This window comes from Triticum urartu, chromosome 1A (genome assembly GCF_056163025.1).
Source record: "Triticum urartu cultivar PI428250 chromosome 1A, HENAU_Tu73, whole genome shotgun sequence".
Lineage (NCBI taxonomy): Eukaryota > Viridiplantae > Streptophyta > Magnoliopsida > Poales > Poaceae > Triticum > Triticum urartu.
The window spans coordinates 40654144-40678329 of NC_141873.1; the positions used below are offsets into that span (position 1 = coordinate 40654144).

General features: G+C 43.2%; 2 pseudogenes; both read left to right on the plus strand.

The window, feature by feature from the left end:
• Nucleotides 1–19679: 19679 nt before the first annotated feature.
• LOC147989797 (uncharacterized) lies at nt 19680–21025 on the plus strand (annotated as a pseudogene).
• A 465-nt stretch (nt 21026–21490) lies between these two features.
• Nucleotides 21491–22213, plus strand: LOC125532654 (uncharacterized; annotated as a pseudogene).
• Nucleotides 22214–24186: the final 1973 nt, after the last annotated feature.

Sequence of the window (24186 nt, forward strand, 5' to 3'; positions counted from 1 at the left end):
AAATCATAGAAGAACTTTTTCTTTTGCTGGTATGTGAAACTAGGTGGTATGAATTTGGCAACGATGTAATTAGCATAATCAGCATACCATGGAGCAGTATGAGAAGCATTTATGACATTTAGTTGCTCATCAGTAAAGCTATCATCAATAGGTAGTGGGTCATCAAGCACATTTTCTAACCTAGACAAGTTGTCTGCAACGGGGTTCTCAGCTCCCTTTCTATCAACAATATGTGAATCAAATTCTTGTAGCAAGAGAACCCATTTAATAAGTCTAGGTTTAGCATCTTTCTTCTCCATAAGATATTTAATAGTAGCATGATCAGTGTGGATAGTTACTTTAGAATCAACAATATAAGGTATGAACTTATCACAAGCAAATACAACTGCTAAGAATTATTTTTCAATAGTAGCATAATTTCTTCGAGCATTGTCTAGGGTTTTACTAGCATATTGAATAATGTTTAATTTCTTATCAACTCTTTGCCCTAGAACAACACCTACAGCATAATCACTAGCATCACACATAATTTCAAAGGGTAAATTCCAATCAGGTGGCTGAACAATAGGTGCAGAGATCAATGCTTTCTTAAGTATTCCAAATGCTTCTACACAATCATCATCAAAGACAAATGGTATATCTTTTTGTAATAAATTAGTCAGAGGCCGAGAATTTTTTGAGAAGTCCTTAATGAACCTCCTATAAAATCCGGCGTGACCAAGGAAACTTCTTATACCTTTGATGTCCTTGGGGCATGGCATCTTCTCAATAGAATCAACCTTGGCTTTATCAACTTCAATACCTCTTTCAGAAACTTTATGCCCCAAGACAATACCTTCATTAACCATAAAGTGGCACTTTTCCCAATTCAAGACAAGATTAGTTTCTTCACATCTCTGCAAAACTCGATCAAGGTTGCTTAAGCAATCATCAAAAGAAGATCCATAGACGGAGAAATCGTCCATGAAAACCTCACAAATCTTTTCACAAAAGTCAGAGAATATAGCCATCATGCATCTTTGAAAGGTAGCAGGTGCATTACATAAACCAGAAGGCATACGTCTATAAGCAAAAGTACCAAAAGGGCAAGTAAAAGTAGTCTTTGATTGATCCTTGGCTGACACAGGTATTTGAGAGAAACCAGAATAACCATCTAGAAAGCAAAAATGTGTATGTTTGGATAGTCTTTCTAGCATTTGATCGATAAAAGGTAAGGGGTAATGATCCTTTTTAGTGGCCTTATTTAGTTTGTGGAAATCAATTACCATCCTATAACCTATAATAATTCTTTGAGGAATCAATTCATCTTTATCATTAGGAACGACAGTAATACCTCCCTTCTTAGGGACACAATGGACCGGACTTACCCACTGACTATCAGCAACGAGATAGATTATACCTGCCTCAAGGAGCTTTAGTATTTCCTTTCTTACCACTTATTTCATTTTAGGATTCAGCCGTCGTTGATGATCACGAACTGGTTTAGCATCTTCTTCCAAATTTATTTTATGTTGACATAGAGTGGGACTAATGCCCTTAAGATCATCAAGAGTATACCCAATAGTAGCACGGTGCTTCTTCAGAGTTTTCAATAATCTCTCTTCCTCATGCTCTGAAAGGTTAGCACTAATAATAACAGGATATATCTTTTTCTCATCAAGATAAGCATATTTAAGACTATCAGGCAACTATTTAAGCTCAAACACGGGATCACCCTCGGGTGGAGGAGGATCCCCTAGGATTTCAAAAGGCAAATTGTGTTTCAAAATAGGTTCCTGTTTAAATAATACTTCATCTATTTCCCTTCTTTCATTCATAAACATATCATTTTCATGGTCTAGCAAATATTGTTCTAAAGGATCACTAGGAGGTACGGCAATAGAAGCAAGACCAATAATTTCATCCTTACTAGGTAATTCTTCTTCATGGTGTTTTCTACTAAATTTAGAGAAATTAAATTCATGAGACATATCATCTAAACCGATAGTAACAACATCCTTTTTGCAATCTATCTTAGCATTAACAATGTTTAAGAATGGTCTACCAAATATAATGGGACAAAAGCTGTCTTGTGGGGAACCAAGAACAAGAAAATCGACAGGATAATTAGTTTTCCCACACAAGACTTCAACATCTCTAACAATTCCCATTGGTGAAATAGTATCTCTATTGGCAAGTTTAATTATGACATCAATATCTTCTATCTCAGCAGGTGCAATATCATGCATAATTTCTTTGTATAAGTCGTAAGGTATTGCACTAGCACTAGCACCCATATCACATAAGCCATGGTAACAATGATCTCATATTTTAACAGAAATAACAGGCATGCCTACCACAGGTCTGTTTTTATATTTAGCACAAGGTTTAGCAATTCTAGTAGTCTCATCAAGGAAATGAATAACATGCCCATCAATATTATCAGACAAGAGATCTTTAACAATAGCAATATCAGGTTCAACTTTAATTTGCTCAGGAGGTGTATAAGTTTTAATATTGCTTTTACGAAACACGGTTGAAGCTTTAGCATGATCCTTTATCCTAACAGGGAAAGGGGGTTTCTCAGTTGGGGAACATAGTAATTTCAAAAAAAATTCCTACGCACACGCAAGATCATGGTGATGCATAGCAACGAGAGGGGAGAGTGTTGTCTACGTAACCTCGTAGACCGTTCGCGGAAGCGTTATATCAATGCGGTTGATGTAGTCATACGTCTTCATGTCCGACCGATCCAAGTACCGAAAGCACGGCACCTCTGAGTTCTGCACACGTTCGGCTCGGTGACGTCCTCGCCTTCTCGATCCAGCAAGAGGGGCGAAGTAGTAGATGAGTTCCGGCAGCACGATGGCGTGGTGACGGTGTTGGTGAAGAACAATCTCCGCAGGGCTTCGTCTAAGCACTACGAAAACTATGACGGAGGATAAACTAGAGGGGACGGGGTTGCCGGCACACGGTTTGGTGTTTCTTGATGTGTCTTTGGTGCTAGCCCTACCCCTCTATTTATATGTTGAGCCCTGGGGTCGAAACTTGGAGTAAAAGCCTCCTCAAAGTCGGTTTCACCCGAAAGGCAAGAGTCCTTCTCGGACTCCAGGGCTAGACGCCAGGGTTCCCGGCGTCTACCCCCTAGACGGCAGGGTTCCTCGCGTCTAGCCTCTAGTCTCCACAAAACTTCCTTTTGCACTTTCTAAAAGCCTCGTGGGCTTTCCCCTTTGGCCCAGATAAAGTGTTCTCGTGCCCAAACATTTCGGGAAACATCCAGAACCCCTTCCGGTGAATTCCGGAACCCTTCCGGAGATCAAACACTACTATCCACATACCAATCTTTACTTTCGGACCATTCCGGAGTTCCTCGTCATATCTGTGATCTCATCCAAAACTCCGAAAAACATTCGGTCACCAACATACATAACTCATAGTACTATATCGTCAACGAACGTTAAGCGTGCGGACCCTACAGGTTCGAGAACTATGTAGACATGACCGAGACACCTCTCTTGTCAATAACCAATAGCGGGACCTGGATGCCCATATTGGCTCCTACATATTCTACGAAGATCTTTATCGGTCAGACCGCATAACAACATACGTTGTTCCCTTCGTCATCGGTATGTTACTTGCCCGAGATTCGATCGTTGGTATCTCAATACCTAGTTCAATCTCGTTACCGGCAAGTCTCTTTACTCGTTCCGTAATACATCATCCCGTAACTAACTCATTAGTTGCAATGCTTGCAAGGCTTATAGTGATGTGCTTTACCGAGTGGGCCCAGAGATACCTCTTTGACAATCGGAGTGACAAATCCTAATCTCGAAATACGCCAACCCAACAAGTACCTTTGGAGACACCTGTAGAGCACCTTTATGATCACCCAGTTATGTTGTGATGTTTGGTGGCACACAAAGTGTTCCTCCGGTAAACGGGAGTTGCATAATCTCATAGTCATAGGAACATGTATAATTCATGAAGAAAGCAATAGCAACAAACTAAACGATCAAGTGCTAAGCTAACGGAATGGGTCAAGTCAATCACATCATTCTCCTAATGATGTGATCCCGTTAATCAAATGACAACTCATGTCTATGGTTAGGAAACTTAATCATCTTTGATCAACGAGCTAGTCAAGTAGAGGCATACTAGTGACACTCTGTTTGTCTATGTATTCACACATGTATTATGTTTCCGGTTAATACAATTCTAGCATGAATAATAAAAATTTATCATGAAATAAGGAAATAAATAATAACTTTATTATTGCCTCTAGGGCATATTTCCTTCAGTCTCCCACTTGCACTAGAGTCAATAATCTAGATCACATCGCCATGTGATTTAACATCAATAGTTCACATCACCATGTGATTAACACTCATAGTTCACATCGTCATGTGACCAACACCCAAAGGGTTTACTAGAGTCAATAATCTAGTTCACATCGCTATGTGATTAACACCCAAAGAGTACTAAGGTGTGATCATGTTTTGCTTGTGAGAGAAGTTTAGTCAACGGGTCTGCAACATTCAGATCCGTATGTATTTTGCAAATTTCTATGTCAACAATGCTCTGCACGGAGCTACTCTAGCTAATTGCTCCCACTTTCAATATGTATCTAGATTGAGACTTAGAGTCATCTGGATCAGTGTCAAAACTTGCATCATCGTAACCCTTTACGACGAACCTTTTGTCACCTCCATAATCGAGAAACATATCCTTACTCCAGTAAGGATAATTTTGACCAATCTCCAGTGATCTACTCCTAGATCACTATTGCACTCCCTTGCCAAACTCAGGGCAGGGTATACAATAGGTCTGCTACATAGCATGGCATACTTTATAGAACCTATGACTGAGGCATAGGGAATGACTTTCATTCTCTTTCTATCTTCTGCCGTGGTCGGGCTTTGAGTCATACTCAATTTCACACCTTGTAACACAGGCAAGAACTCTTTCTTTGACTGTTCCATTTTGAACTATTTCAAAATCTTGTCAAGGTATGTACTCATTGAAAAAACTTATCAAGCATCTTGATCTATCTCTATAGATCTTGATGCTCAATATGTAAGCAGCTTCACCGAGGTCTTTCTTTGAAAAACTCCTTTCAAACATTCCTTTATGCTTTGCAAAATAATTCTACATTATCTCTGATCAACAATATGTCATTCACATATAGTTATCAGAAATGATGTAGTGCTCCCACTCACTTTCTTGTAAATAGTAGTTTCACCGCAAGTCTGTATAAAACTATATGCTTTGATCAACTTATCAAAGTGTATATTCCAACTCTGAGATGCTTGCACCAGTCCATAGATGGATCGCTGGAGCTTGCACACTTTGTTAGCTCCCTTTGGATCGACAAAACCTTCCGGTTGCATCATATACAACTCTTCTTCCAGAAATCCATTCAGGAATGCAGTTTTGACATCCATCTGCCAAATTTCATAATCATGAAATGCGGCAATCGCTAACATGATTCGGACAGACTTAAGCATCGCTACGGGTGAGAAGGTCTCATCGTAGTCAATCCCTTGAACTTGTCGAAAACCTTTTGCAACAAGTCGAGCTTTGTAGACAGTAACATTACCGTCAGCATCGGTCTTCTTCTTGAAGATCCATTTATTCTCAATTGCTTGCCGATCAACGAGCAAATCAACCAAAGTCCGCACTTTGTTCTCATACATCGATCCTATCTCAGATTTCATGGCTTCTAGCCATTTTGCGGAATCTGGGCTCATCATCGCTTCCTCATAGTTCGTAGGTTCATCATGGTCAAGTAACATGACCTTCAGAACAGGATTACCGTACCACTCTGGTGTGGATCTTACTCTGGTTTACCTACGAGGTTTCGGTAGTAACTTGATCTGAAGTTACATGATCTTCATCATTAGCTTCCTCACTAATTGGTGTAGTAGTCACAGGAACAGATTTCTGTGACGAACTACTTTCCAATAAGGGAGCAGGTATAGTTACCTCATCAAGTTCTACTTTCCTCCCACTCACTTCTTTCGAGAGAAACTCCTTCTCTAGAAAGACTCCGAATTTAGTAACAAAAGTCTTGCCTTCGGATCTGTGATAGAAGGTGTACCCAACAGTCTCCTTTGGGTATCCTATGAAGACACATTTCACCGATTTGGGTTTGAGCTTATCAGGATGAAACTTTTTCATATAAGCATCGCAGCCCCAAACTTTAAGAAACGACAGCTTAGGTTTCTTGCCAAACCATAGTCCATACGGTGTCGTCTCAACGGATTTAGATGGTGCCCTATTTAACGTGAATGCAACTGTCTCTAATGCATAACCCCAAAACGATAGTGGTAGATCGGTAAGAGACATCATAGATCGCACCATATCTAATAAAGTACGATTATGACATTCAGACACACCATTACACTGTGGTGTTCCAGGTGGCGTGAGTAGTGAAACTATTTCACATTGTTTTAACTGAAGGCCAAACACATAACTCAAATATTTTACTTCTGCGATCATATCGTAGAAACTTTTATTTTTGTTATGATGATTCTCCACTTCACTCTGAAATTCTTTGAACTTTTCAAATGTTTCAGACTTGTGTTTCATTAAGTAGATATACTCATATCTGCTCAAATCATCTGTGAAGATCAGAAAATAATGATACCTGCCACGAGCCTCAACACTCATCGGACCGCATACATCAGTATGTATTATTTCCAATAAGTCAATTGCTCTCTCCATTGTTCCGCAGAACGGAGCTTTAGTCATCTTGCCCATGAGGCATGGTTCGCAAGCATCAAGTGATTCATAATCAAGTGATTCCAAAATCCCATCATCATGGAGTTTCTTCATGCGCTTTACACCAATATGACCTAAACGGTAGTGCCACAAATAAGTTGCACTATCATTATTAACTTTGCATCTTTTGGTTTCAATATTATGAATATGTGTATCACTATGATTGAGATCCAACGAACCATTTTCATTGGGTGTATGACCATAGAAGGTTTTATTCATGTAAACAGAACAACAATTTATTCTCTTACTTAAATGAATAGCTGTATTGTAGTAAACATGATCAAATCATATTCATGCTCAACGCAAACACCAAATAACACTTATTTAGGTTCAACACTAATCCCGAAAGTATAGGGAGTGTGCGATGATGATCATATCAATCTTGGAACCACTTCCAACACACATCGTCACTTCACCCTTAACTAGTCCCTGTTCATTCTGCAACTCCCGTTTCAAGTTACTACTCTTAGCAACTGAACCAGTATCAAATACCGAGGGGTTGCTACGAACACTAGTAAAATACACATCAATAATCTGTATATCAAATATACCTTTGTTCACTTTGCCATCCTTCTTCTCCGCCAAATACTTGGGGCAGTTCCGCTTCCAGTGACCAGTCCCTTTGTAGTAGAAGCACTTAGTGTCAGGCTTAGGACCAGACTTGGGCTTCTTCACTTGAGCAGCAACTTGCTTGCCGTTCTTCTTGAAGTTCCCTTTCTTTCCCTTTGCCCTTTTCTTGAAACTAGTGGTCTTGTTAATCATCAACACTTGATGTTCTTTCTTGATTTCTACCTTCATCGATTTCATCATCATGAAAAGCTCGGGAATCGTTTTCATCATCCTTTGCACACTATAGTTCATCATGAAGTTCTACTAACTTGGTGATGGTGACTAGAGAATTCTATCAATCACTATTTTATCTGGAAGATTAACTCCCATTTGATTCAAGCGATTGTAGTACCCAGACAATCTGAACACATGCTCACTGCTTGAGCTATTCTGCTCCATCTTTTAGCTATAGAACTTGTTGGAGACTTCATATCTCTCAACTCGGGTATTTGCTTGAAATATTAACTTCAACTCCTGGAACATCCATATGATCCATGGAGTTCAAAACATCTTTGAAGTCCCGATTCTAAGCTGTTAAGCATGGTGCACTAAACTATCAAGTAGTCATCATATTGAGCTAGCCAAACGTTCATGACGTCTGTATCTGCTCCTGCAATAGGTCTGTCACCTAGCGGTGCATTAAGGACATAATTCTTCTGTGCAGCAATGAGGATAAACCTCAGATCATGGATCCAATCCGCATCATTGCTACTAACATCTTCCAACTTAGTTTTCTCTAGGAACATATCAAAAATAAAATAGGGGAGCTAAACGCTAGCTATTGATCTACAACATAGATATGCTAATACTACCTGGACTAAGTTCATGATAAATTAAAGTTCAATTAATCATATTACTTAAGAACTCCAACTTAGATAGACATCCCTCTAATCATCTAAGTGATCACATGATCCAAATCAACTAAACCATAACCGGTCATCACGTGAAATGGAATAGCTTTCAATGGTGAACATCATTATGTTGATCATATCTACTATATGATTCACGCTCGACCTTTCGGTCTCAGTGTTCCGAGGCCATATCTGCATATGCTAGGCTCGTCAAGTTTAACCTGAGTATTCTGTGTGTGCAAAACTGGCTTGCACCCGTTGTAGATGGACGTAGAGCTTATCACACCCGATCATCACGTGGTTTCTGGGCACGACGAACTTTGGCAACGGTGCATACTCAGGGAGAACACTTTTATCTTGAAATTTAGTGAGAGATCATCTTATAATGCTACCGTCAAACAAAGCAAGATAAGATGCATAAAAGATAAATATCACATGCAATCAATATAAGTGATATGATATGGCCATCATCACCTTGTGCTTGTGATCTCCATCTCCGAAGCACCGTTATGATCACCATCGTCACCGGCGCGACACCTTGATCACCATCGTAGCATCGTTGTCGTCTAGCCAATCTTATGCTTCCACGACTATCGCTACCGCTTAGTGATAAAGTAAAGCATTACAGCGCAATTGCATTGCATACAATAAAGCGACAACCATATGGCTCCTGCCAGTTGCCGATAACTCGGTTACAAAACATGATCATCTCATACAATAAAATTTAGCATCATGTCTTGACCATATCACATCACAACATGCCCTGCAAAAACAAGTTAGACGTCCTTTACTTTGTTGTTGCAAGTTTTACGTGGCTGCTACGGGCTGAGCAAGAACCGTTCTTACCTACGCATCAAAACCACAACGATAGTTTGTCAAGTTGGTGCTATTTTATCCTTCGCAAGGACAGGGCGTAGCCACACTCGGTTAAACTAAAATTGGAGAAACTGACACCCACTAGCCACCTGTGTGCAAAGCACGTCGGTAGAACCAGTCTCGCGTAAGCGTACCTGTAATGTTGGTCCGGGCCACTTCATCCAACAATACCGCCAAACCAAAGTGTGACATGCTGGTAAGCAGTATGACTTATATTGCCCACAACTCACTTGTGTTCTACTCGTGCACAACATCAACACATAAAATCTAGGCTCGGATGCCACTGTTGGGGAACGTAGTAATTTCAAAAAATTTCCTACGAACACGCAAGATCATGGTGATTCATAGCAACGAGAGGGGAGAGTGTTGTCTATGTACCCTCGTAGACCGTTCGCGGAAGCGTTATATCAACGCGGTTGATGTAGTCGTACGTCTTCATGTCCGACCGATCCAAGTACCAAAAGCACGACACCTCCGAGTTCTGCACACGTTCGGCTCGGTGAAGTCCTCGCCTTCTCGATCCAGCAAGATGGGCGAAGTAGTAGATGAGTTCCGGCAGCACGACGGCGTGGTGACGGTGTTGGTGAAGAACAATCTCCGCAGGGCTTCGCCTAAGCACTACGAAAACTATGACGGAGGATAAACTAGAGGGGACGGGGTTGCCGGCACACGGCTTGGTGTTTCTTGATGTGTCTTTGGTGCTAGCCCTACCCCTGTATTTATATGTTGAGCCCTGGGGTCGAAACTTGGAGTAAAAGCCTCCTCAAAGTCGGTTTCACCCGAAAGGCAAGAGTCCTTCTCGGACTCCAGGGCTAGACGCCAGGGTTCCCGGCGTCTACCCCCTAGACGGCAGGGTTCCTCGCGTCTAGCCTCTAGTCTCCGCAAAGCTTCCTTTTGCACTTTCTAAAAGCCTCGTGGGCTTTCCCCTTTGGCCCAGATAAAGTGTTCTCGTGCCCAAACATTTCGGGAAACATCCAGAACCCCTTCCGGAGATCAAACACTACTATCCACATACCAATCTTTACTTTCGGACCATTCCGGAGTTCCTCGTCATATCTGTGATCTCATCCAAAACTCCGAAAAACATTCGGTCACCAACATACATAACTCATAGTACTATATCGTCAACGAACGTTAAGCGTGCGGACCCTACGGGTTCGAGAACTATGTAGACATGACCGAGACACCTCTCTTGTCAATAACCAATAGCGGGACCTGGATGCCCATATTGGCTCCTACATATTCTACGAAGATCTTTATCGGTCAGACCGCATAACAACATACGTTGTTCCCTTCGTCATCGGTATGTTACTTGCCCGAGATTCGATCGTTGGTATCTCAATACCTAGTTCAATCTCGTTACCGGCAAGTCTCTTTACTCGTTCCGTAATACATCATCCCGTAACTAACTCATTAGTTGCAATGCTTGCAAGGCTTATAGTGATGTGCTTTACCGAGTGGGCCCAGAGATACCTCTTTGACAATCGGAGTGACAAATCCTAATCTCGAAATACGCCAACCCAACAAGTACCTTTGGAGACACCTGTAGAGCACCTTTATGATCACCCAGTTATGTTGTGATGTTTGGTGGCACACAAAGTGTTCCTCCGGTAAACGGGAGTTGCATAATCTCATAGTCATAGGAACATGTATAAGTCATGAAGAAAGCAATAGCAACAAACTAAACGATCAAGTGCTAAGCTAACGGAATGGGTCAAGTCAATCACATCATTCTCCTAATGATGTGATCCCGTTAATCAAATGACAACTCATGTCTATGGTTAGGAAACTTAATCATCTTTGATCAACGAGCTAGTCAAGTAGAGGCATACTAGTGACACTCTGTTTGTATATGTATTCACACATGTATTATGCTTCCAGTTAATACAATTCTAGCATGAATAATAAACATTTATCATGTAATAAGATAATAAATAATAACTTTATTATTGCCTCTAGGGCATATTTCCTTCATTCTCAACATAAGAAGTAGGAACAATAGGATCATTATAAGTGATAGTCTTTTCTTCAACTTTAATTGGTGCAACTACTTTTACTTCTATGGGAGGATGATATTTAAACCACTTATCCCTAGGGAGATCAACATGAGTAGCAAAAGATTCACAGAAAGAAGCCACTATTTCAGAGTCAAGTCCATATTTAGTGCTAAATTTACGGAAAACATCGGTATCCATAAAAGATTTAACACAATCAAACTTAGGTGTCATACTTGACTCCTTACCTTTGTTGAGGTCCCAATCTTCAGAGTTGCGTTTAATTCTTTCCAATAAATCCCATTTGAATTCAATAGTCTTCATCATAAAAGAGCCAGCACAAGAAGTATCGAGCATGGTGCGATTGTTATCAGAAAGCCGAGCATATAAATTTTGAATAATCATTTCTCTTGAGAGCTCATGATTGGGGCATGAATATAACATTGATTTAAGCCTCCCCCAAGCATGAGCGATGCTTTCTCCTTCGCGAGGCCAAAAATTATATATATAATTGCGATCACGATGAACAAGATGCATAGGATAAAACTTCTGATGAAATTCCGATTTCAATCGTTTGTAGTTCCATGACCCCATATCATCACATAGCCTATACCATGTCAATGTATCTTCCTTCAAAGATAAAGGGAAGACCTTCTTCTTAACAAACTTCATCAACGTATATTAGGTGCTCATCAGGATGCATTGTTCCATCTCCTGCAAAAGGATTAGCTAGCAGTTTTTCTATCATACCCGAAGGAATTTCAAAGCAGACATTTTCATTTTCATTTTCAGTAGGTTCAGTGGGTTGAGGAGCAACTCTTTGCTCTACTGGTCGGGGTGAAGATACCCCGAACAAGCCCCTCAGAGGATTACTTTCCATAGTAACAAGTGACAGTAAATTTCAGCACACTATATAAATTTTCCTTACCAAATTCCACCTACCAAAGGCGCTTCACTCCCCGGCAATGGCGCCAGAAAACAGTCTTGATGACCCACAAGTATAGGGGATCTATCGTAGTCCTTTCGATAAGTAAGAGTGTCGAACCCAACGAGGAGCAGAAGGAGATGATAAGCGGTTTCCAGCAAGGTATTCTGTGCAAGTACTGAAATAACTGGTAACAGATAGATTTGTGATAGGATAATTTGTAACGAGCAACAAGTAACAAAAGTAAATAAAGTGCAGAAAGGTGGCCCAATCCTTTCTGTAGCAAAGGACAAGCCTGGACAAACTCTTATATAGAGAAAAGCGCTCCTGAGGACACATGGGAATATCGCCAAGCTAGTTTTCATCACGTTCATATGATTCACGTTCGGTACTTTGATAATTTGGTATGTGGGTGGACCGGTGCTTGGGCGTTCTCCTTACTTGGACAAGCATCCCACTTATGATTAACCTCTATTGCAAGCATCCGCAACTACAACAAAAGTATTAAGGTAAACCTAACCATAGCATGAAACATATGGATCCAAATCAGCCCCTTACGAAGCAACGCATAAACTAGGGTTTAAGCTTCTGTCACTCTAGCAACCCATCATCTACTTATTACTTCCTAATGCATTCCTCTAGGCCCAAATAATGGTGAAGTGTTATGTAGTCCACGTTCACATAACACCACTAGAGGAGAGACAACATACATCTCATCAAAATATCGAACGAATACCAAATTCACATGACTACTAATAGCAAGACTTCTCCCATGTCCTCAGGAACAAACGTAACTACTCACAAAGCATAATCATGTTCATAATCAGAGGAGTATTAATATGCATATAGGATCTAAACATATGATCTTCCACCAAATAAACCAACTAGCATCAACTACAAGGAGTAATTAACACTACTAGCAACCTACTAGTACCAATCCCGGACTTGGAGACAAGAATTGGATACAAGAGGTGAACTAGGGTTTTGAGAGGAGATGGTGCTGGTGAAGATGTTGACGGAGATTGCCCTCTCCCGATGAGAGGAGTGTTGGTGATGACGATGGCGATGATTTCCCCCTCCCGGAGGGAAGTTTCCCCGGCAGAACAGCTCTGCCAGAGCCCTAGATTGGTTCTGCCAAGGTTCCGCCTCGTGGCGGCGGAGTTTCATCCGAGAAGATGGCTTATGATTTTTTCCTCATCGAAAGACTTCATATAGCAGAAGATGGACATCGGAGGGCCACCAGGGGGCCCACGAGGTAGGGGGCGCGCCCCCCACCCTCGTGGGCAGGGTGTGGCCCCCCTGTTGAACTTCTTGCGCTCAGTATTTTTATATATTTTGAAAACATCTTCCGTGAAGTTTCAGGACTTTTGGAGCTGTGCAGAATAGGTCTCTAATATTTGCTCCTTTTCCAGCCCAGAATCCCAGCTGCCGGCATTCTCCCTCTTTATGTAAACCTTGTAAAATAAGAGAGAATAGGCATAAGTATTGTGACATAATGTGTAATAAGAACCCATAATGTAATAAATATCGATATAAAAGCATGATGCAAAATGGACGTATCACTCCATTGTTCCGGAGAACGAAGTTTTAGTCATCTTTCCCATGAGGCATGGTTCACAAGTACCAAGTGATTCATAATCAAGTGATTCCAGGAGTCCATCGGAATGGAGTTTCTTCATGCGCTTTATACCAATATGACCTAAACGGCAGTGCCACAAATGAGTTGCACTATCATTATCAACTATGCATCTTTTGGCTTCAATACTATGAACATGTGTATCACTACTATCAAGATTTAGTAAAAATAGACCACTCATCAAGGGTGCATGACCATAAAAGATATTACTCATATAATTAGAACTACCATTATTCTCTGATTTAAATGAATAACCGTCTCGCATCAAACAAGATCCATATATAATGTTAATGTTCAACGCTGGCACCAAATAACAATTATTTAGGTCTAAAACTAACCCCGAAGATAGATGTAGAGGTAGCGTGCCGACGGCAATCACATCGAATTTGGAACCATTTCCCACACGAATCGTCACCTCATCCTTAGCCAATCTTCGCTTAATCCGTAGCCCATGTTTCGAGTTGCAAATGTTAGCAACTGAACCAGTATCAAATACCGAGGCACTACTGCAAGCATTTGTTAGCTACACATCAGTAACATGTATATCAAATATATCTTTCACTTTGCCATCCTTCTCCGCCAAATACTTGGGGCAGTTCCGCTTCCAGTGACCAATTCCTTTGCAGTAGAAGCACTCAGTCTCAGGCTTAGGTCCATACTTGGGTTTCTTCACTTGAGCTGCAACTGGCTTGCTGTTCTTCTTGAAGTTCCCCTTCTTCCATTTACCCTTTTTCTTGAAACTAGTGGTCTTGTTGACCATCAACACTTGATGCTCCTTCTTGATTTCTACCTCCGTAGCCTTTAGCATTGCGAAGAGCTCAGGAATCATCTTATCCATCCCTTGCATATTATAGTTCATCACGATGCTCTTGTAGCTTGGTGGCGGTGATTGAAGAACTCTGTCAATGACACTATCATCAGGAAGATTAACTCCCAGTTGAGTCAAGTGGTTGTGGTACCCAGACATTCTGAGTATATGTTCACTGACCAAACTATTCTCCTCCATCTTGCAGCTGTAGAACTTATTGTAGACTTCATATCTCTCAATCCGGGCATTTTCTTGAAATATTAACTTCAACTCCAGGAACATCTCATATGCTCCATGACGTTCAAAATGTCATTGAAGTCCCGGTTCTAAGCCGTAAAGCATGGCACACTGAACTATCGAGTAGTCATCAGCTTTGCTCTGCCAGGTGTTCACAACATTTGGAGTTGCTCCTGCAGCAGGTTTGTCACCTAGCGGTGCTTCTAGGACGTAATTCTTCTGTGCAACAATGAGGATAATCCTCAAGTTATGGACCCAGTCCGTGTAGTTGCTACCATCATCTTTCAACTTAGCTTTCTCTAGGAACGCATTAAAATTCAACGGAACAACAACACAGGCCATCTATCTAAAACAACATAGACATGCAAAATACTATCAGGCACTAAGTTCATGATAAATTAAAGTTCAATTAATCAAATTACTTAAGAACTCCCACTTAGATAGACATCTCTCTAATCATCTAAGTGATCACGTGATCCATATCAACTAAACCATGTTTGATCATCACGTGAGATGGAGTAGTTTTCAACGTGAACATCACTATATTGATCATATCTACTATATGATTCACACTCGACCTTTCGGTCTCAGTGTTGTGAGGCCATATCTGCATATGCTAGGCTCGTCAAGTTTAACCCGAGTATTCTGCGTATGCAAAACTGGCTTGCACCCGTTGTATGTGAACGTAGAGCTTATCACACCCGATCATCACGTGGTGTCTCGGCACGACGAACTGTAGCAACGGTGCATACTCAGGGAGAACACTTATACCTTGAAATTTAGTGAGAGATCATCTTATAATGCTACCGTCGAACTAAGCAAAATAAGATGCATAAAGGATAAACATCACATGCAATCAATATAAGTGATATGATATGGCCATCATCATCTTGTGCCTTTGATCTCCATCTCCAAAGCACCGTCATGATCACCATCGTCACCGGCTTGACACCTTGATCTCCATCGAAGCATAGTTGTCGTCTCGCCAACTATTGCTCCTACGACTATTGCTACCACTTAGTGATAAAGTAAAGCAATTACATGGCGATTGCATTTCATACAATAAAGCGACAACCATATGGCTCCTGCTAGTTGCCGATAACTGTGTTACAAAACATGATCATCTCATACAATAAAATTTAGCATCATGTCTTGACCATATCACATCACAACATGCCTTGCAAAAACAAGTTAGACGTCTTCTACTTTGTTATTGCAAGTTTTACGTGGCTGCTACGGGCTGAGCAAGAACAGTTCTTACCTACACATCAAAAACCACAACACGGTATAGTGATTGCTTTTTGATCTTCAGAAAGAACCATGTTCATTGAATCCAATTCAACTAAAGTTGGAGAAATTGACACCCACCAGCGACCTGTGTGCGAAGAACGTCGGTAGAACCAGTCTCGTGTAAGCGTACGCGTAATGTCGGTCTGGGCCGCTTCATCCAACAATACCGCTGAATCAAGAATCAACTAGTAACGGCAAGCAATATGTATATACCCACGCCCACAACTCCTTTGTGTTCTACTCGTGCATATAACATCTACGCATAAACCTGGCTCTGATGCCACTGTTGGGGAACGTAGTAATTTCAAAAAAATTCCTACGCACACACAAGATCATGGTGATGCATAGCAACGAGAGGGAAGAGTGTTGTCTACGTACCCTCGTAGATCGTAAGTGGAAGCGTTATGACAACGCGGTTGATGTAGTCATACGTCTTCACGATCGACCGATCCTAGCACCGAAGGTACGACACCTCCGTCATCTGCACACGTTCGGCTCAGTGACGCCCCACGAACTGACGATCTAGTAGAGTGTCGGGGAAGAGCTTCGTCAGCACGATGACGTGATGACGGTGATGATGATGCTACCGGAACAGGGCTTCGCCTAAGCACCGCTACGATTTAACCGAGGTGGATTATGGTGGAGGGGGTACCGCAGACGGCTGAAAGATCAATGATCAACTTGTGTGTCTATGGGGTGCCCCCTCCCCCGTATATAAAGGAATGGAGGAGGAGGAGGAGGGGCCCGGCCTCCTAGGCGCGCCCCAAGGGGAGTCCTACTCCCACCGGGAGTAGGATCCCCCCTTCCCTAGTTGGATTAGGAGAGAAAGAAGGGGGAGGAAGGAGGAAGGAAAGGGGGGGGCCCTCCCTATTCGGATTGGGCTTGGGGGGCGCCCCCTCCTTTGCTCCCTTCTCCTCTCTCCCACTATGGCCCAATAAGGCCCATATACCTCCCCGGGGTTCCGGTAACCTCCCGGTTCATCGGTAAATGCCCGATCTCACCCGGAACCATTCCGATGTCCAAATATAGTCGTCCAATATATCGATCTTTATGTCTCGACCATTTCGAGACTCCTCGTCATGTCCGTGATCATATCCGGGACTCCGAACTACCTTCGGTACATCAAAACACATAAACTCATAATACGATCGTCACCGAACATTAAGCGTGCGGACCCTACGCGTTCGAGAACTATGTAGACATGACCGAGACACGTCTCCGGTCAATAACCAATAACGGAACCTAGATGCTCATATTAGTTCCTACATATTGTACGAAGATCTTTATCGGTCAAACCGCATAACGATATACGTTGTTTCCTTTGTCATCGGTATGTTACTTGGCCGAGATTTGATCATCGGTATCTCAATACCTAGTTCAATCTTGTTACCGGAAAGTCTCTTTACTCGTTCCGTAATGCTACATCCTGTAACTAACTCATTAGCTACATTGCTTGCAAGGCTTATAGTGATGTACATTACCGAGAGGGCCCAGAGATACCTCTCCGGCAATTGGAGTGAAAAATCCTAATCTCGATCTATGCTAACTCAACAAACACCATCGGAGACACCTATAGAGCACCTTTATAATCACCCAGTTACGTTGTGATGTTTGGTAGCACACAAAGTGTTCCTGTAGTATTCGGGAGTTGCATGATCTCATAGTCATAGGAACATGTATAAGTTATGGAGAAAGCAATAGCAACAAACTAAACGATCATCGTGCTAAGCTAACGGATGGGTCAAGTCAATCACATCATTCTCTAATGATGTGATCTTGTTAATCAAATGACAACTCATGTCTATGGTTAGGAAACATAATCATCATTGATTCAACGAGCTAGTCAAGTAGAGGCAAACTAGTGACACTCTGTTTGTCTATGTATTCACACATGTACTAAGTTTTCGGTTAATACAATTCTAGCATGAATAATAAACATTTATCATGATATAAGGAAATATAAATAACAACTTTATTATTTCCTCTAGGGCATATTTCCTTCACTTATAGTGATGTGCATTACCGGGAGGGCTGATGGCAGCTGGAGCTACGTCGGTATTTCCCCGGAGAGGGAGGGATGATGTAGCACATCGACGGTAGAGTATTTCCCTCAGTTATGAAACCATGGTATCGAACTAGTAGGAGAACCAAGCAACACAACGTAAGCAGCACCTACACACAAATAACAACACCTCGCAACCCGACGTTCATAAACTCGAAGTTCATCGATCCCAACAAACACACCGCAAAAGAGTTACATCATATGGATCTCCAAGAGACCATTGTATTGAGAATCAAGAGAGAGAGAGAGAGAGTTGAAGCCATCTAGCTACTAACTACGGACCCGAAGGTCTACAATGAACTACTCACGCATCATCGGAGAGGCACCAATGGAAGTGGTGAACCCCTCAGTGATGGTGTCTAGATTGGATCTGGTGATTCTGCACTCTGCGGCGGCTGGATAAATATTTCGTCGACTCCCCTAGGGTTTTGGGAATATTTGGGTATTTATAGAGCAAAGAGGCGGTCCAGGGGGCACTCGAGGTGGGCACAACCCACCAGGGCGCGCCTGGGCCTGTAGAGCATCCTTATAATCACACAGTTACGTTGTGAAGTTTGATAGCATAGAAGGTGTTTCTCCGATATTCGGGAGTTGCATAATCTCATACTCATAGGAACATGTATAAGTCATGAAGAAAGCAATAGCAATAAACTAAACGATTATAGTGCTAAGCTAATGGATGGGTCTAGTCCATCACATCATTCTCTAATGATGTGATCCCTCAAATGACAACATATGTCCATGGGTAGGAAACTTAACCATTTTTGATTAACGAGCTAGTCAAGTAGAGGCATACTAGGGACACTCTGTTTGTCTATGTATTCACACATGTACTAAGTTTCTGGTTAATTCAATTATAGCATGAATAATAAACATTTATCATGATATAAGAAAAATCAATCTCCCACTTCACAATTGTATCTCTCTCTATGTCCCGCATTGCTACCATCACCTAGCTTAGCCTTAGAAGGAAGGAATTTCACAGTGAATTCGAACGTCCGTGCACCATCCCCCCTGTTTGTCAATGGCGAGGCAGTGTGAGGTGAGCTAGCGGAAGCAGACGATGCACAAATCACAAAGCTTGGAAAGGATGCACATTAAGGCATTACCTAGTCAATGTTGTTGTCTCTGGCGGCTCCATCGCGGTCGCCCCCCTCACACCCACCCAGATCTGGATCAAATCGATCAAAAACACCAAAACAGAGGAAAACAGAGGTGATGCGGGGGTTGAGATCTAGCTCGACACGGAGGGGAACGGGACAGGGTTCTGGATTCACTCACCACAGCCGCTGCCGTCGCCGAGAACGAAAGCTCCTCCACGCTGCTATCACCGAGAACAAAATCTCCGGAGTCGGCGCCGGCTCACTGCCGAGAATGAAGAGGAGGGGGTGGGAGCAACAGCTTCAGACAGGGGTACACGTTCAGACAGGCATGGGGACACGTTTCACCTGATGCACTGCCAAGTGGAACCCGCATGTCTTAAACATAACCTCACTCCCGTTGACGACCAGTTTAATCGCCCGAGTGGGCCTTGGCTATTTGGGCTTCTGAAACGTAGTACTACAGTTATTTTCGTCAACTACGTCACACTCCTTTCATTGCACTTCAAAGATGTCGCATAGGAGCTATTGACCCTACGACGAGCAGATGCTTTATGCACCACGGCTCGACCCGGCGGCGCGACAGCACCTCGAGACGAGCCTAGCTTCGTCGGCCGCCGAGGACGCGCTGCACCACTACAACACCGACGCCAGCAACAAGGTCAAGTTCGGGCCAGTGGCGGAGCCAGGGGGACGAGCAGGGGCCAGCCCCCCCCCCCCCCCCCCCCCCCCCCCATGATCGACCGAACTTCGAACAAATGCGTATTGCTAGCGATACAATTGCAAGTACAGACGTACTCGGCCCCCCGTATGTCAATGTAAAGAGAAAAAAAGGCCCATGTAAAAGCCCATGTACTTTGCCAGATTGGTAAATTAGCATCCGCCCTAGTCTTCTGGAAGTTGCATTCTCCCATGATCCTGTACGTGCGATTAGGCGCCACTGCCGCCGTCCCATGCCCTTGCCGCCCGCCTGTCGTTGATTTCTCTGCTCTCCCTGCTCTGCTGCTCACTAACTATTCATAAAGTGGGTCGGCAACGCAGCCTAATTTGCCTCCAGCCAACGAGCTAGCCAAGGTATAGCATCACACTACTAATCTCTCCCAATTCTCATCTTGTCTCGGTGCTGAAATTATACATCAGATTTTACTTGTTTTGTTGTGTGATCTGCAATGCTATGATGAGTTCACATCTTTTATGTGTCCAATAAATTATCGTGATGCAAATTATGTCATATGAGTTTTTATCTATTTGTGAGCCCAAACATTTCTATGTTGAACTGATACAATATAGCTAATTTTGAGATTGCCATTTAGTAGTTGTGAAGAGAAAAAACGGTACCAAAGACCATTAAGATTAATTCAATTTTTAAGCCACTTTGCTTCAAGTTCTCAACCTACTACTCTTGTTTCATTTGATTATTTTTTGCAATGGATATTTTTATCAAGTTGGCTTGGCCCCCCCCCCTATACTCAAATCCTAGCTCCGCCCCTGGTTCGAGCTGACCAGGGCCACGAGATACGCCGGCCTTCTGAATAGCCAGGGCTCGTACCACCATGTCAACTTCTTCGCCAGGGCCATGGACCAGGAGGATGCTTCTTCCTCCCACACCACGGGAGAGCGCTTCTTCTTCACTGAGTTGCATGATCAGAACAGGCGTGGCCCTGGTGGAGCCGACTTTGTCTGTGCTCGCTGGACGGAGAAGGAGACGATCAGGTCGGTGGTCTCGACGGCAACCGGTTTGCCAGAGATCAGCCATGGCTCGTGCCCGTGGATTACTGCCTCGCGTGTGACGATGCAATGAAGCATCCCAAGGACGGGGCTTCCTACCAAGCCGGTCACCTGTACGCACTGCCACAGAGGAAACCGCGCTTAGATTGATTGTTTAGAGATCTACGTCTTCCTGCCTGGGTGGGTGGGGGGGAGGATCGCGTCTCTCTGAAACCCAAATAGCACGGAGATCAATTCACTCCTCCTTTTGACGTGAAAGCAAGCTTTGCTATTCATGTGGTACTCCCTAGTATATTGGCTGCTTTACATATGTGGAGGGGAAACATACCGATGGATTGGTGCCTGGCGCATGCATGCATGCATGTTGCACTCCTCGGCTGATTTGAAGGTCCTGAAGCTTGTCCGGATGACAGACAGGTCGATCGCAAGTCTGCCCGGATCCGTGATCCAACAGACGAGGCAATGGACTGATATTCCATCGCATGCCGACTTCGATCCCGCAATGGACTGTCAGGCGCACGCCGGCGCTTGTCTATATATTACCCTGGAGCGGGGAATAGAGGAAGCATATCGTTCCAGTCGAACGCAGGGCTAAAGTTCCCATCCGTGGCGCACATGGAGATGGAGACCCCCGCCCCACTGCTCCCGCCGGTTCGCTACTACATGCTGGACGAGCACGACGACCAAGAGGAACAATGGCTATCCCGTCTGGCGTCTCCGGGCGGTGAGCCTCCTGGGCCATGCCTGGGCGCCGGGTAGCTCCCGCCGCCAATGTCCCCTCGCACATGGAAGGCAGCAACTGTGGCTTCCCTGCAGCCGAAACCGCCGCAAGACCAAGAAGAAGATCCAGAGTCGGAACCGTATCCATACGACGAGCCGACGCTGTACGCACCACGGCTCGACCCGGCGGCGCGGCGGCAGCTCCAGACGAGCCTAGCCAGCAACAAGGTCAAGCTCGAGCTGACCAGGGCCACGAGATACGTCAGTCTTCTGAACAACCAAGGATCGTACCACCATGTCAACTTCTTTGCCAGGGCCATGGACGAGGAAGAGCGCTTCTTCTTCGCCGAGTTGCATGATCAGAACAGGCGTGGCCCTGGCGGAGCCAGGATACGAACTCCTACTTGCCTGTGCTCGCTGGACGGAGATGGAGACGGTCAGGTTGGCGGTCTCGCTGGCGATCGGTTTGCCGAAGCTCAGCCGTGGCTCGTGCCCGTGGATTACTGCCTCGCGTGTGACGATGAGATGAAGCATCCCAAGGACGGCGCGTCATACCAAGCCGGTCACCTCTACACACTGCACCAGCCAGGGCAGGGGAAACCGCACGTGCTAATTTAGATTAACTAGCAAAAGAGCCCGTGTGTTGCAACGGAAAAAAGCACCACACCTCGCTAAACTAATAATCATGACTCTCGAATAGGTTCACGTCCTTTATTTCAACCTGGCATCCCATATGTGTTGCCATTTATCCTCCTTTCCAGCATCATTCATGGTGGCCACGGTGCGCACACGTCCACTATGTGCTTGAATTTGTTCAATCCAAAAGGCATGTCTCTCATCATAATATGAGAAATATGTTTTTTCTTGCAAGATTTGCCGATGCGTGCATGCGTGGTTATCATTGGTTTCTTTCGTGTTTAATCTGGTTTGTTGAGGTGTTCATTTGCAATTAGGATCAGCATCGGAACGAAGGAAAAACGGATCATGCGCTATTGATTAAGGTTGCACCCTGCATAGCATTTCAAAAATGGTTAACAGGTAAAATAACACCATGTTTAGATTCTACACATTTTTCTAATCAAATTTCATATATAGCATATTAAAATTGGAGTTAGAGTTTAACATAATGGATATTTTTTCAAGGATTTATTTTAGAAGATGGACTATGGGTTGATTAACCAGAATATCACGATGTTTCTCTTTAATTCCATCACTGTGTATTGCAGGTTAATTATTGGAAAGGTCAGAGGATATTTCATAGTAATGAAAAAAGGCCAATAAAAAGAAAACTTGATGATTGTCCAACTTGCTGGAATTTAGTCTATTTTGGGCCTAGCCCAATAGCAGTTTCAGAAATTCCTAATAAATCCTAGAGGCCCACGCAGCCCATTCGTGCAAGGCAAAAGGTGGAACAAAAGTTTAGTCCCACATTGCTAGTTTAGTCCCACATTGCTAATCTCTATGACAAGCGTCATCCTAATTTAGAGGGAGGTGGAACAAAAGTTTAGTCCCACATTGCTAGTTTAGTCCCACATTGCTAATCTCTATGACAAGCGTCATCCTAGTAAAGGCGGCAAGACCACTAATGTTGTCATTGGAGCCATTGATATGAAGGATGCTGGGTATGGTATATTTCCCACTATTCGGTCAGTATGTCATTCTCCTGATTGGTTGATTGACACGGGTGCTAATGTGCATGTATGCGGTGATATTTCCATGTTTTCGTCTTATTAGACCGCATGGACTTCAAGCGTGCGGATGGGCAACGGTTCAAGTGCTTCTGTTCGTGGTGTTGGCACGGTCGATATGAAGTTTACTTCGGGGAAGATCGTGCGGCTGAAGAACGTGCATTATGTCCCCTTCGTCAATAAAAATCTTATTAGCGGATCACTTATGTGTAGAGATGGCTACAAGCTTGTCTTTGAGTCGAATAAATTTGTAATATCCAAGTATGGAACCTTTAATGGTAAAGGCTATGAGTCAGGAGGCCTGTTTGGTTTATCCTTATCAGGCGTTTGCAATAAAGTTGTTAATCATATTTGCAACAATAGTGAATCAAATGTGTGGCATTCACGTCTTTGTCATGTTAACTTTGGTTGCATGTCGCGACTAGCGAAGTTGAACTTAATCCCTAATTTCACCACTGTCAAGGGATCCAAGTGTCAAGTGTGTGTGCAAGCTAAACAACCTCGTAAGTCTCACACAACTTCGGAAACAAGAAATCTTGCACCACTAGAACTCATACATTCAGATCTTTGTGAAATGAATGGCATTTTAATAATAGGTGGAAAGAAATATTTCATGACGTTAATTGACGACTCCACTAGATACTGTCGTGTGTATCTTCTAAAATCTAAGGATGAGGCTTTGAACTTTTTCAAGATCTATAAAGCTGAAATGGAAAACCAACTTGATCAAAAAATCAAGAGGCTTAGGTCCGACCGTGGTGGAGAGTATTTTTCCAATGAATTTGATGCTTTTTGTGCGGAACATGGTATAATCCATGCGAGGACGCCTCCCTACTCACCTCAGTCGAATGGGGTGGCCAAAAGAAAGAACCGTACTCTAACAGATTTGCTTAATGCCATGTT